We start from the raw sequence: 12,135 nt of genomic DNA, 5'->3' as shown, positions 1-12,135 counted from the left end.
AGCGAATAACGGACTGCGGTGCGGTGGGCTGGGCGCTAACTGATCGCTAACTACCTAACCAAGGGACCTAAACTATACCTAAAACCTAACGGTCAATAACAGTGGAAAAAAAAAGTGACAGTTTGCACTGATCACTTTTTTCTTTTCACTTGTGATTGACAGGGGTGATCAAAGAGGTGATCAAAGGGTTAATAGGGGTTCAGGGGGGTGATCAGGGGCTATAGTGTAGTGTTTGGTGTACTCACTGTGAAGCCTGCTCCTCTGCTGGATCCAACCGACGAAAAGAACCAGCAGAGGAGCAGGCAGCCATATAACAGATCATATTTACAAATATGATCTGCTATCTGGCACTTAGATTGGATTTTTAAAAAATCAGCAACCTGCCAGCCACGATCATTGGCTGGCAGGTTGCTGACGAAATACCTCTCGATGAAATGCCGCCGCGAACTGCGCACGCGCGGGCGCATACTCGCGTCATCTCGCGTCTCGCGAGATGACGCGTATATGCGTGACTGTGCGCCAGACTGCCACCTCCGGAACGCACATGTGCGTTAGGCGGTCCGGAGGTGGTTAAATGATCCACGATGCTGCGTTAGCACTCAGGATGGCTCAGGATTTTAGACGGGAGCCGGAGCTCAGATCAGGTGCGACCGTTCATGCCGGCTGTTAGTCACGCCCCCCGAGAGAATCATGCTTCATGTCACCCACCACTGGAACAGGCCACTGTCAGATATTTTTAGGCCCCAGCACCCAGACAGAGTAGAGAGGTCCCATAGCAGAGAATCAGGCTTCATGTCATAGCAGAGAATCATGCTTCATGTCACCCAACACTGGAACAGGCCACTGTCAGATATTTTTAGGCCCCAGCACCCAGACAGAGGAGAGAGGTCCCATAGCAGAGAATCAGGCTTCAGGTCATAGCAGAGAATCAGACTTCACGTCAGCCAAAACTGGAACAGTCCATTGTCAGATATTTAGGCCCCGGCACCCAGACAGAGGAGAGAGGTCCCATAGCAGAGATTCAGGCTTAATGTCAGCAGAGAATCAGGCTTCATGTCATAGCAGAGAATCAGGCTTCACGTCAGCCAAAACTGGAACAGTCCATTGTCACATATTTAGGCCCCGGCACCCAGACAGAAAAGAGAGGTCCCATAGCAGAGAATCAGGCTTCATGACATAGCAGAGAATCAGGCTTCACGTCACCCAAAACTGGAACAGTCCATTGTCAGATATTTAGGCCCCGGCACCCAGACAGAGGAGAGAGGTCCCATAGCAGAGATTCAGGCTTCATGTCAGCAGAGAATTAGGCTTCATGTCATAGCAGAGAATCAGGCTTCACGTCAGCCAAAACTGGAACAGTCCATTGTCAGATATTTAGGCCCCGGCACCCAGACAGAGGAGAGAGGTCCCATAGCAGAGATTCAGGCTTCATGTCAGCAGAGAATTAGGCTTCATGTCATAGCAGAGAATCAGGCTTCACGTCAGCCAAAACTGGAACAGTCCATTGTCAGATATTTAGGCCCCGGCGCCCCGGTACCCAGACTGAGGAGAGAGGTCCCATAGCAGAGATTCAGGCTTCATGTCAGCAGAGAATCAGGCTTCATGTCATAGCAGAGAATCAGGCTTCACGTCAGCCAAAACTGGAACAGTCCATTGTCAGATATTTAGGCCCCGGCACCCAGATAGAGGAGAGAGGTCCCATAGCAGAGATTGAGGCTTCATGTCAGCAGAGAATCAGGCTTCATGTCAGCAGAGAATCAGGCTTCATGTCATAGCAGAGAATCAGGCTTCACGTCAGCCAAAACTGGAACAGTCCATTGTCAGATATTTAGGCCCCGGCACCCAGACAGCGGAGAGAGGTCCCATAGCAGAGATTCAGGCTTCATGTCAGCAGAGATTCAGGCTTCATGTCAGCAGAGAATCAGTCGCCGGAAAGAAAAAAAAGAAGAAAAAAATAAAAAACACCGCTAGGGGGGTGATGTGACAGACGGATGGGCTTGGTTTTCAGGCGCCATCTGTGCGCTTTCTGCAGAAGACTGGGTGGGAGATAATGTGAACGTGCTGGATCCACTGTCGGCCACCCAATTGACTAATGCCTGTACCTGCTCAGGCCTTACCATCCTTAGAACGGCATTGGGCCCCACCTAATATCGCTGTAAAATTCTGGCGGCTACTGGGACCTGAGGTAGTTGGTTCACTAGGACGTGTGGTTGTGGCAGAACGGCCACGTCCTCTCCCAGCACCAGAGGGTCCACTAACACCACCACGACCATGTCCGCGTGTGCGTCCCTTACTAGATGTTTTCCTCATTGTTACCGTTCACCACAATAAGAAAAATATTATTTGGCCCAATGTATTGAATTCAAATTCAGGCCTTTTTTACAGGCACCTAACACTATCTGGCTATCTATTTAGGTACTGTATTACACTAATACAGGCACAGCAGTAACGACAGATTTAACTGAATATAAATTGTAGGCCTAGTATTTAGGCCCTGGATGACAGGTATACGTTTACAGACAGAATTAGACTTGGGAATGCACGGTAGCGTGTGAAGTTATTGAGGATGACACTATCTGCACCTTCAATCTAATATACCCTTTTATGGATAGATTTAAAGTTGGCCTGATACAGCAGAAACCACTAATTTAGGGAATTGCTAAGTTGGGAATTGTATTTCAACCCAGAATAAAAACTGTGCTTTAACGGACACCAAATAACTTGACCAGCCACAGCAATAATGACAGATTTAGCTGAATATAAATTGTAGGCCTAGTATTTAGGCCCTGGATGACAGGTATACGTTTACGGACAGAATTAGACTTGGAAATGCACGGTAGCATGTGAAGTTATTGAGAATGACCCTATCCGCACCTTCAATCTAATATACCCTTTTATGGATAGATTTAAAGTTGGCCTGATACAGCAGAAACCACTAATTTAGGGAATTGCTAAGTTGGGAATTGTATTTCAACCCAGAACAAAAACTGTGCTTTAACGGACACCAATTAACTTGACTAGCCACAGCAATAATGACAGATTTAGCTGAATTTAAATTGTAGGCCTAGTATTTAGGCGCTGGATGACAGGTATACGTTTAAGGACATAATTAGACTTGGGAATGCACGGTAGTGTGTGAAGTTATTGAGGATGACACTATCCGCGCCTTCAATCTAATATACCCTTTTATGGATAGATTTAAAGTTGGTCTGATATAGCAGAAACCACTAATTTAGGGAATTGCTAAGTTGGGAATTGTATTTCAACCCAGAACAAAAACTGTGCTTTAACGGACACCAAATAACTTGACCAGCCACAGCAATAATGACAGATTTAGCTGAATATAAATTGTAGGCCTAGTATTTAGGCACTCGATGACAGGTATACGTTTACGGACAGAATTAGACTTGGGAATGCATGGTAGCGTGTGAAGTTATTGAGGATAACACTATTCGCACCTTCAGTCTAATATACCCTTTTATGGATAGATTTAAAGTAGGCCTGATACAGCAGAAACCACAAATTTAGGGAATTGCTAAGTTGGGAATTGTATTTCAACCCAGAACAAAAACTGTGCTTTAACGGACACCAATTAACTTGACTAGCCACAGCAATAATGACAGATTTAGCTGAATTTAAATTGTAGGCCTAGTATTTAGGCGCTGGATGACAGGTATATGTTTACGGACAGAATTAGACTTGGGAATGCACGGTAGCGTATGAAGTTATTGAGGATGACACTATCCGCACCTTCAATCTAATATACACTTTTATGGATAGATTTAAAGTAGGCCTGATACAGCAGAAACCACTAATTTAGGGAATTGCTAAGTTGGGAATTGTATTTCAACCCAGAACAAAAACTGTGCTTTAACAGACACCAAATAACTTGACCAGCCACAGCAATAATGACAGATTTAGCTGAATATAAATTGTAGGCCTAGTATTTAGGCGCTGGATGACAGGTATACGTTTACGGACAGAATTAGACTTGGGAATGCACGGTAGCGTGTGAAGTTATTGAGGATGACACTATCCGCACCTTCAATCTAATATACCCTTTTATGGATAGATTTAAAGTTGGCCTGATACAGCAGAAACCACTAATTTAGGGAATTGCTAAGTTGGGAATTGTATTTCAACCCAGAATAAAAACTGTGCTTTAACGGACACCAAATAACTTGACCAGCCACAGCAATAATGACAGATTTAGCTGAATATAAATTGTAGGCCTAGTATTTAGGCCCTGGATGACAGGTATACGTTTACGGACAGAATTAGACTTGGAAATGCACGGTAGCATGTGAAGTTATTGAGAATGACCCTATCCGCACCTTCAATCTAATATACCCTTTTATGGATAGATTTAAAGTTGGCCTGATACAGCAGAAACCACTAATTTAGGGAATTGCTAAGTTGGGAATTGTATTTCAACCCAGAACAAAAACTGTGCTTTAACGGACACCAATTAACTTGACTAGCCACAGCAATAATGACAGATTTAGCTGAATTTAAATTGTAGGCCTAGTATTTAGGCGCTGGATGACAGGTATACGTTTAAGGACATAATTAGACTTGGGAATGCACGGTAGTGTGTGAAGTTATTGAGGATGACACTATCCGCGCCTTCAATCTAATATACCCTTTTATGGATAGATTTAAAGTTGGCCTGATATAGCAGAAACCACTAATTTAGGGAATTGCTAAGTTGGGAATTGTATTTCAACCCAGAACAAAAACTGTGCTTTAACGGACACCAAATAACTTGACCAGCCACAGCAATAATGACAGATTTAGCTGAATATAAATTGTAGGCCTAGTATTTAGGCACTCGATGACAGGTATACGTTTACGGACAGAATTAGACTTGGGAATGCATGGTAGCATGTGAAGTTATTGAGGATAACACTATTCGCACCTTCAGTCTAATATACCCTTTTATGGATAGATTTAAAGTTGGCCTGATACAGCAGAAACCACTAATTTAGGGAATTGCTAAGTTGGGAATTGTATTTCAACCCAGAACAAAAACTGTGCTTTAACGGACACCAATTAACTTGACCAGCCACAGCAATAATAACAGATTTAGCTAAATATAAATTGTAGGCCTAGTATTTAGGCGTTGGATGACAGATATACGTTTACGGACATAATTAGACTTGGGAATGCACGGTAGCGTATGAAGTTATTGAGGATGACACTATCCGCACCTTCAATCTAATATACACTTTTATGGATAGATTTAAAGTAGGCCTGATACAGCAGAAACCACTAATTTAGGGAATTGCTAAGTTGGGAATTGTATTTCAACCCAGAACAAAAACTGTGCTTTAACAGACACCAAATAACTTGACCAGCCACAGCAATAATGACAGATTTAGCTGAATATAAATTGTAGGCCTAGTATTTTGGCCCTGGATGACAGGTATACGTTTACGGACAGAATTAGACTTGGGAATGCACGGTAGCGTGTGAAGTTATTGAGGATAACCCTATCCGCACCTTCAATCTAATATACCCTTTTATGGATAGATTTAAAGTTGGCCTGATACAGCTGAAACCACTGATTTAGGGAATTGCTAAGTTGGGAATTGTATTTCAACCCAGAACAAAAACTGTGCTTTAACGGACACTAAATGAATTGACCAGCCACAGCAATAAACACAGATTTAGCTGAATATAAATTTTAGGCCTATTATTTAGGCGCTGGATGACAGGTATACGTTTACGGACAGAATTAAACTTGGAAATGCACGGTAGCGTGTGAAGTTATTGAGGATGACCCTATCAGCACCATAAATCTAATATACCCTTTTATGGATCGATTTAAACTTGGCCTGATACAGCAGAAACCACTGATTTAGGGAATTGCTAAGTTGGGAATTGTATTTCAACCCAGAACAAAAATATATCCTTTGCCAGACAGCAGACAGTATTGCAATTGGCTAGCCACAGCTGAAACACCAGATTTAGGGTACTGCTATTTTGGCAATTGTATTTCACCCCTCAATAAAATAGCAAGCACAGCCAAGCCCCTGATGTAGGATATAGCAAAAAAAATACACTATTGATGGTTAAATGGTCTTGGTGGCAGCTTGTGCTGGCGCACCACAAGACACAAAATGGCCGCCGATCACCCCAGAAAAAAGTGACTGAAAAATGCTCTGGGCAGCCTACAAACAGTGAGCAATTGAATAGCAGAAGATGAATGATTCACAGCTGTAGATCGATCACTTCATTAAGTGTTTTTGCTGAGTAAATCCCTGTCTAGTGCCTAATCTCGCCCTAACAGCAGCTGCATCCTCTCCCTACACTAATCAGAGCAGAGTGACGTGCAGCGCTACGTGACTCTAGCTTAAATAGAGGCTGGGTCTCATGCTGCACTGGCCAATCACAGCCTTGTCAATAGTAGGCATGGCTGTGATGGCCTCTTGGGGCAAGTAGTATGACGCTTGTTGATTGGCTGCTTTGCAGCCTTTCAAAAAGCGCCAAGAAAGCGACGAACACCGAACCCGAACCCAGACTTTTACGAAAATGTTCGGGTCCATGTCACGTACACCACAATATTCGGTACGAACCCAAACTATACAGTTCAGGTTCGCTCGTCCCTAGTCCTGACAACTGATCACCAGATTACCGAAACAACAGTCAAAGTTTCTTTGGAACCACGTCCCTATGATAGGCGTGAGCGCCTCGGAGCCATTATACAGGAAGCGGGAGGCAAGTAAATATCTTAGGTTAGACCTCCAATAGATTGTCCTCTTTGTACGTCCTGCAAAACCAACTTGTCCACGCAATCTGGTCCTCTGTGCTTGCCTTGGTGAGTGGAGGCTTGGATTAAATCTGTATGAACACAGCCAGTGGTTCTCTGTTCTTTCCTTTGAGTCCGGGTAAACAGGAAAATTTGGCTTTTTGGTTCAGCTCTGAGCCCACTTCAATGGCAAGACCCTTCTGATTCTCGGCAGCTATGTGGGCAAGACAGTTGCATGGAATACTCTTTCAGTCTGGTGTATGAGAAATTATACATCAGTGTCACGCTGTACAGGGTCCATTGTTTTTGAAGGAGCAAAGCAGCCTGTGCCAGATCAAGAGTTTCCTACAAGGGGTGCACTGCGGGATTTTTCTTTTAGACAAGCTTCGCAATGCAGGCTGTCAACGTGCAGAGGTCAAGCTTCCAGGTAGATACCTTGAGCTGTGAAAATGACTGTTCCTTCATGCCCACGACCTACTTCTGGCAGTTAACACCCCACCGGTTGGTCTTTGCATATTCTAGCGATAAATTATGTTCCCCTCACTGACTGTAAACAGAGATATTGACAAACGTATCAAACTCTGCCGCCATCTTTCTAGGTGCCACGTGCCCAGTCCCCTGACCAGCCAGATTTACCAGCATCTGTTCCAGGACATGAAGCAGTGGAATTACATCTTTCATCCCGTAGTCCTGGCGACTGACAAATAATGTGGCCTCCTCAAAGAGCCTGAGCAAACAGCAGATGTCACGCATGAGCTGCCACTGGCTTATATAAAAGTAACACAGGGGACTCCTCCTGTCCGCTTGGATCATCAGGAAATTGTTAATGGCCTTTCTCTGTTCATACAGTCGGTCCAACATATGGAGGCTGGAATTCCAATGGTTGGAAACGTCGCATATCAGCCCATTTTCGGGGATGGCGTTCTGCCGCTGCAGCTCAAGGAGGGTGTGCTTTGCAGTGTACTAGTGTCTGAAGTGCATGCAAAGTTTCATGGAAGACTTCAGTAACCGTTTGACAACCAGATTGAACACATGTGCCATGCAAGGCACATGGCTCAGCCATCCTTTACGCAGCACTGACACCAGGTTCTCCCCATTGTTGGTCACCATGGTTCTGATTTTGAATTGTTGTGGACAAAGCCAGGATTCGATTTCTTGCTGAAGGACACAGAGCAGTTCCTCCTCTTGTGACTACGTTCGCCCAGGCAAACCAGGTTTAGAACAGTGTGAGAGTGTTGAGAGCGGTCGCACATGGCTTGCATACACTAAATGCCTCTACATAACTGTTGGATCTCTACATGAAAATAATGTATTTGGTGTAAATCGCGAGAGGGGCATATTTGGAGACATTGACTTCACAAGAGATACAGAGCATTGAAGTTTACTTTCAATTTAAAAATTTCAACACTGCGTAATTTATCCCATACAGCAAAAGGAGGTGTACAGTCACCCATCAATTTTCCCAAAAAAAGCCCATTTCACATAACACATTTCACCACTATGTAATTCGGCTCATAACCCAAATGTAGGTATGCATACATTTTTCGAAAAATGTCACAGAAACAATTTTGCCAGTAAGATGTTCCATACCGCAAAAGGAGGTGTACATTCACCCATACATTTTCCAAAAAAGAGCCAGTGTCACATAACAAATTTTACCGCAAAAAGGGCTTTACCACGTATAGCTGCACTGCTGAATGTCAAGTAGGCCCTTAATTGAGAGGGGTCGCACATGGCTTGCATACACTACATGCCTCCCACATATTCTTTGGATCTCTACATGAAAATAATGTAGTTGCTGTAAATCGCGAGAGGGGCATTGCTTGAGACATTGACTTCACAAGAGATGCAGAGCAGCGGAGTTCAGTCACCTCTATTTGCTTCCCGCTGTTTACTGCTCCTGAATTTAAACTGGGGCAAATAGCTTCAGCTTTCTCTGATGTGTATGCCTATGGAGTCCATTTGTTATGTATTTGCACAGGGAGCAAGATTGTTACGCACAATTCTAATGGAACTCCTGATCTCTAGAAACTGGACTTGGACTCCAAGGCAGAGGCTCTCCTGTTATGTCTTGTGTGCTGTGGAGATTGAATGCAGATGGAGCAGATAAAGACACATGAATGTTTTCAACTTGATTTAATTGTGAATAGATGGTAAAGGGAAAGTCTGCTGGTGTGTTGTCATCGGCATTTTCATTGTTTACTGCAGAACCCACGACAAAATAACTCGGGCCATGTCGCAAAACGAGGTGTACAATCACCCATAAATTTTCCCGAAGAAAAATTGGTTGAAATAAAAATTTTCACCAAAGAAAGGATAATGGAATTCGGTTCATACAGAAGAAAGTCTACTATCACCCATCAATTTTCCCCCAAAAAGCCTGTTTCACATAAAAAATTTCACAACTACGTAATTTGGTCCGTACCACAAAAAGAGTTGCGCAATTGCAGTGTCCCACTCAGCGATGATTGTGGGCACTTCAAACTGTTGTATATGCCTATCTAATGTATTTCTGTGTAAACTGTAAATTATTTATATCAGGCTGTTTTGGAGGAGAGTGTCATTTCATTTATTCGCCCCTAGGTGGTGCTGGGGTTTGCTGATAAAGTTAGTTGAGGATCTCAGAGTTGTTGGTTGTAGTGAGTAGAAGAAAGGAGGTTAATGGAGGAGGTGAACAAGAACAGTATGTAGCTGCCACTTTAGCCCCTTGGCCATAGCCAAGCTAAGGGAGTGTGTATCAGATCTTAATTGCTACTTAGCACAGACCTGAGAGTCAATGTCTGCATATAGAGCAAGTCTAGTGGCGGTAGAAGCAGCATTAGTTTATGGACTCCACAGCACCAGTGACCGGGAGAAGCCTAAAATCACCTAGACCGAGCCGAACGACTAGGCACAAAGTTGTCCTTTCCCACATGTCTCTATGGACATTGTGGAACAGAGTTTATGAAAGCATCCTGCACAAAGAATGGAGAAGAAGGTTTTTGCCTGCTGTTAGGGAGACCGCCCTGTGGATTGCAAATTACAAGTAAGAAGTTTATTATATCCATACCTGAGTGCTAGAGCGTGAACAAAGTATAGACAGATATAGAGAGAAGGAGAACTCCTCAAATTCCAATTGGCAAGCCTGTTACAAGGATTACAGCTGAACCATTATTTGGATTCTTACTTATGCTATCTACATGAACTGTACTGACTACCTTGAGATAATTGATCAAGTAAAAGTTCTGTTGTTTACAACAATTGACTCTTCATCCTTTCTACCACCTTCCTTTGCACCTAAGGGTGCTGGCATCACGAACACCAGGGACCCTGCCACTGAGGCACCCAAAGCAACTTCACGATCTAGGGCACTTCAACCACCATCTGGCTGGGGATCCCTGGACAATTGGAGAGTGTCCCGAGGGATTTTGTGCCATCCTTCCCTTTACCCCATGCCGACACAGGGAGGCTCTGCTACAATGAGTAAAACTACTACTACCCCCATCGGCTCACCATAGCTCACGTGTTGCCCCTGCGGTCTGGTCGCTGCACAATCACGTATCAATTTTCCAGAAGAAAACATGGTTGAAATACAAAATTTCACCAATGAAAGGATAATGTAATTCGGTTCATACAGAAGAAAGTCTACTATCACCCAGCAATTTTCCCCAAAAAAATTCACTACTGCGTACTTCGGTCCATCCGCGAAAAGTGCTTCACAGCATATAACTACACTGCTGAACGGCAATTAGGCCCTAATTTTTTAAATATTTTTTACACAAAAGTAGGGATGAGCGAACTCGAACTGTATAGTTCGGGTTCGTACCGAATTTTGGGGTGTCCGTGACACGGACCCGAACCCGGACATTTTCGTAAAAGTCCGGGTTCGGGTTCGGTGTTCGTCGCTTTCTTGGCGCTTTTGTGACGCTTTTGTGACGCTTTCTTGGCGCTTTTTGAAAGGCTGCAAAGCAGCCAATCAACAAGCGTCATACTACTTGCCCCAAGAGGCCGTCACAGCCATGCCTACTATTGGCATGGCTGTGATTGGCCAGAGCACCATGTGACCCAGCCTCTATTTAAGCTGGAGTCACATAGCGCCGCCCGTCACTCTGCTCTGATTAGCGTAGGGAGAGATTGCGGCTGCGACAGTAGGGCGAGATTAGGCAGATTAACTCCTCCAAAGGACTTGATTAATCGATCGATCTGCAGCTGTGGATCATTGAGCTGCTGATACTCAATTGCTCACTGTTTTTAGGCTGCCCAGACCGTTTGTCAGTCACTTTTTTCTGGGGTGATCGGCGGCCATTTTGTGTCTTATGGTGCGCCAGCACAAGCTGCGACCAAGTGCATTTAACCCTCAAAGGTGTGGTTGTTTTTTTGGCTAAAGCCTACATCAGGGTGAAGCTGTCACACCAAGTGCATTTAACCAGCAATAGTCTGTTTATTTTTTGGCCATATACTACATCAGGGGCAAGCTGCGCCTGTCACCAAGTGCATTTAACCCTCAATGGTGTGGTTGTTTTTTGGCTAAAGCCTACATCAGGGTGAAGCTGTCACACCAAGTGCATTTAACCAGCAATAGTCTGTTATTTTTTGGCCATATATTACATCAGGGGCAAGCTGCGCCTGTCACCAAGTGCATTTAACCCTCAATGGTGTGGTTGTCTTTTGGCTAAAGCCTACATCAGGGTGAAGCTGTCACACCAAGTGCATTTAACCAGCAATAGTCTGTTCATTTTTTGGCCATATACTACATCAGGGGCAAGCTGCGCCCGTCACCAAGTGCATTTAACCCTCAGTAGTGTGGTTGGTCAAGCTGTCACACCAAGTGCATTTAACCAGCAATAGTCTGTTCATTTTTTGGCCATATACTACATCAGGGGCAAGCTGCGCCTGTCACCAAGTGCATTTAACCCTCAATGGTGTGGTTGTTTTTTGGCTAAAGCCTACATCAGGGTGAAGCTGTCACACCAAGTGCATTTAACCAGCAATAGTCTGTTTATTTTTTGGCCATATACTACATCAGGGGCAAGCTGCGCCCGTCACCAAGTGCATTTAACCCTCAGTAGTGTGGTTGGTCAAGCTGTCACACCAAGTGCATTTAACCAGCAATAGTCTGTTCATTTTTTGGCCATATACTACATCAGGGGCAAGCTGCGCCTGTCACCAAGTGCATTTAACCCTCAATGGTGTGGTTGTTTTTTGGCTAAAGCCTACATCAGGGTGAAGCTGTCACACCAAGTGCATTTAACCAGCAATAGTCTGTTTATTTTTTGGCCATATACTACATCAGGGGCAAGCTGCGCCCGTCACCAAGTGCATTTAACCCTCAGTAGTGTGGTTGGTCAAGCTGTCACACCAAGTGCATTTAACCAGCAATAGTCTGTTCATTTTTTGGCCATATA

Source organism: Bufo gargarizans, chromosome 3 (assembly GCF_014858855.1).
Source record: "Bufo gargarizans isolate SCDJY-AF-19 chromosome 3, ASM1485885v1, whole genome shotgun sequence".
In the NCBI taxonomy this organism is placed as follows: Eukaryota; Metazoa; Chordata; class Amphibia; order Anura; family Bufonidae; genus Bufo; species Bufo gargarizans.
Note: the sequence above shows the minus strand (reverse complement) of the source record.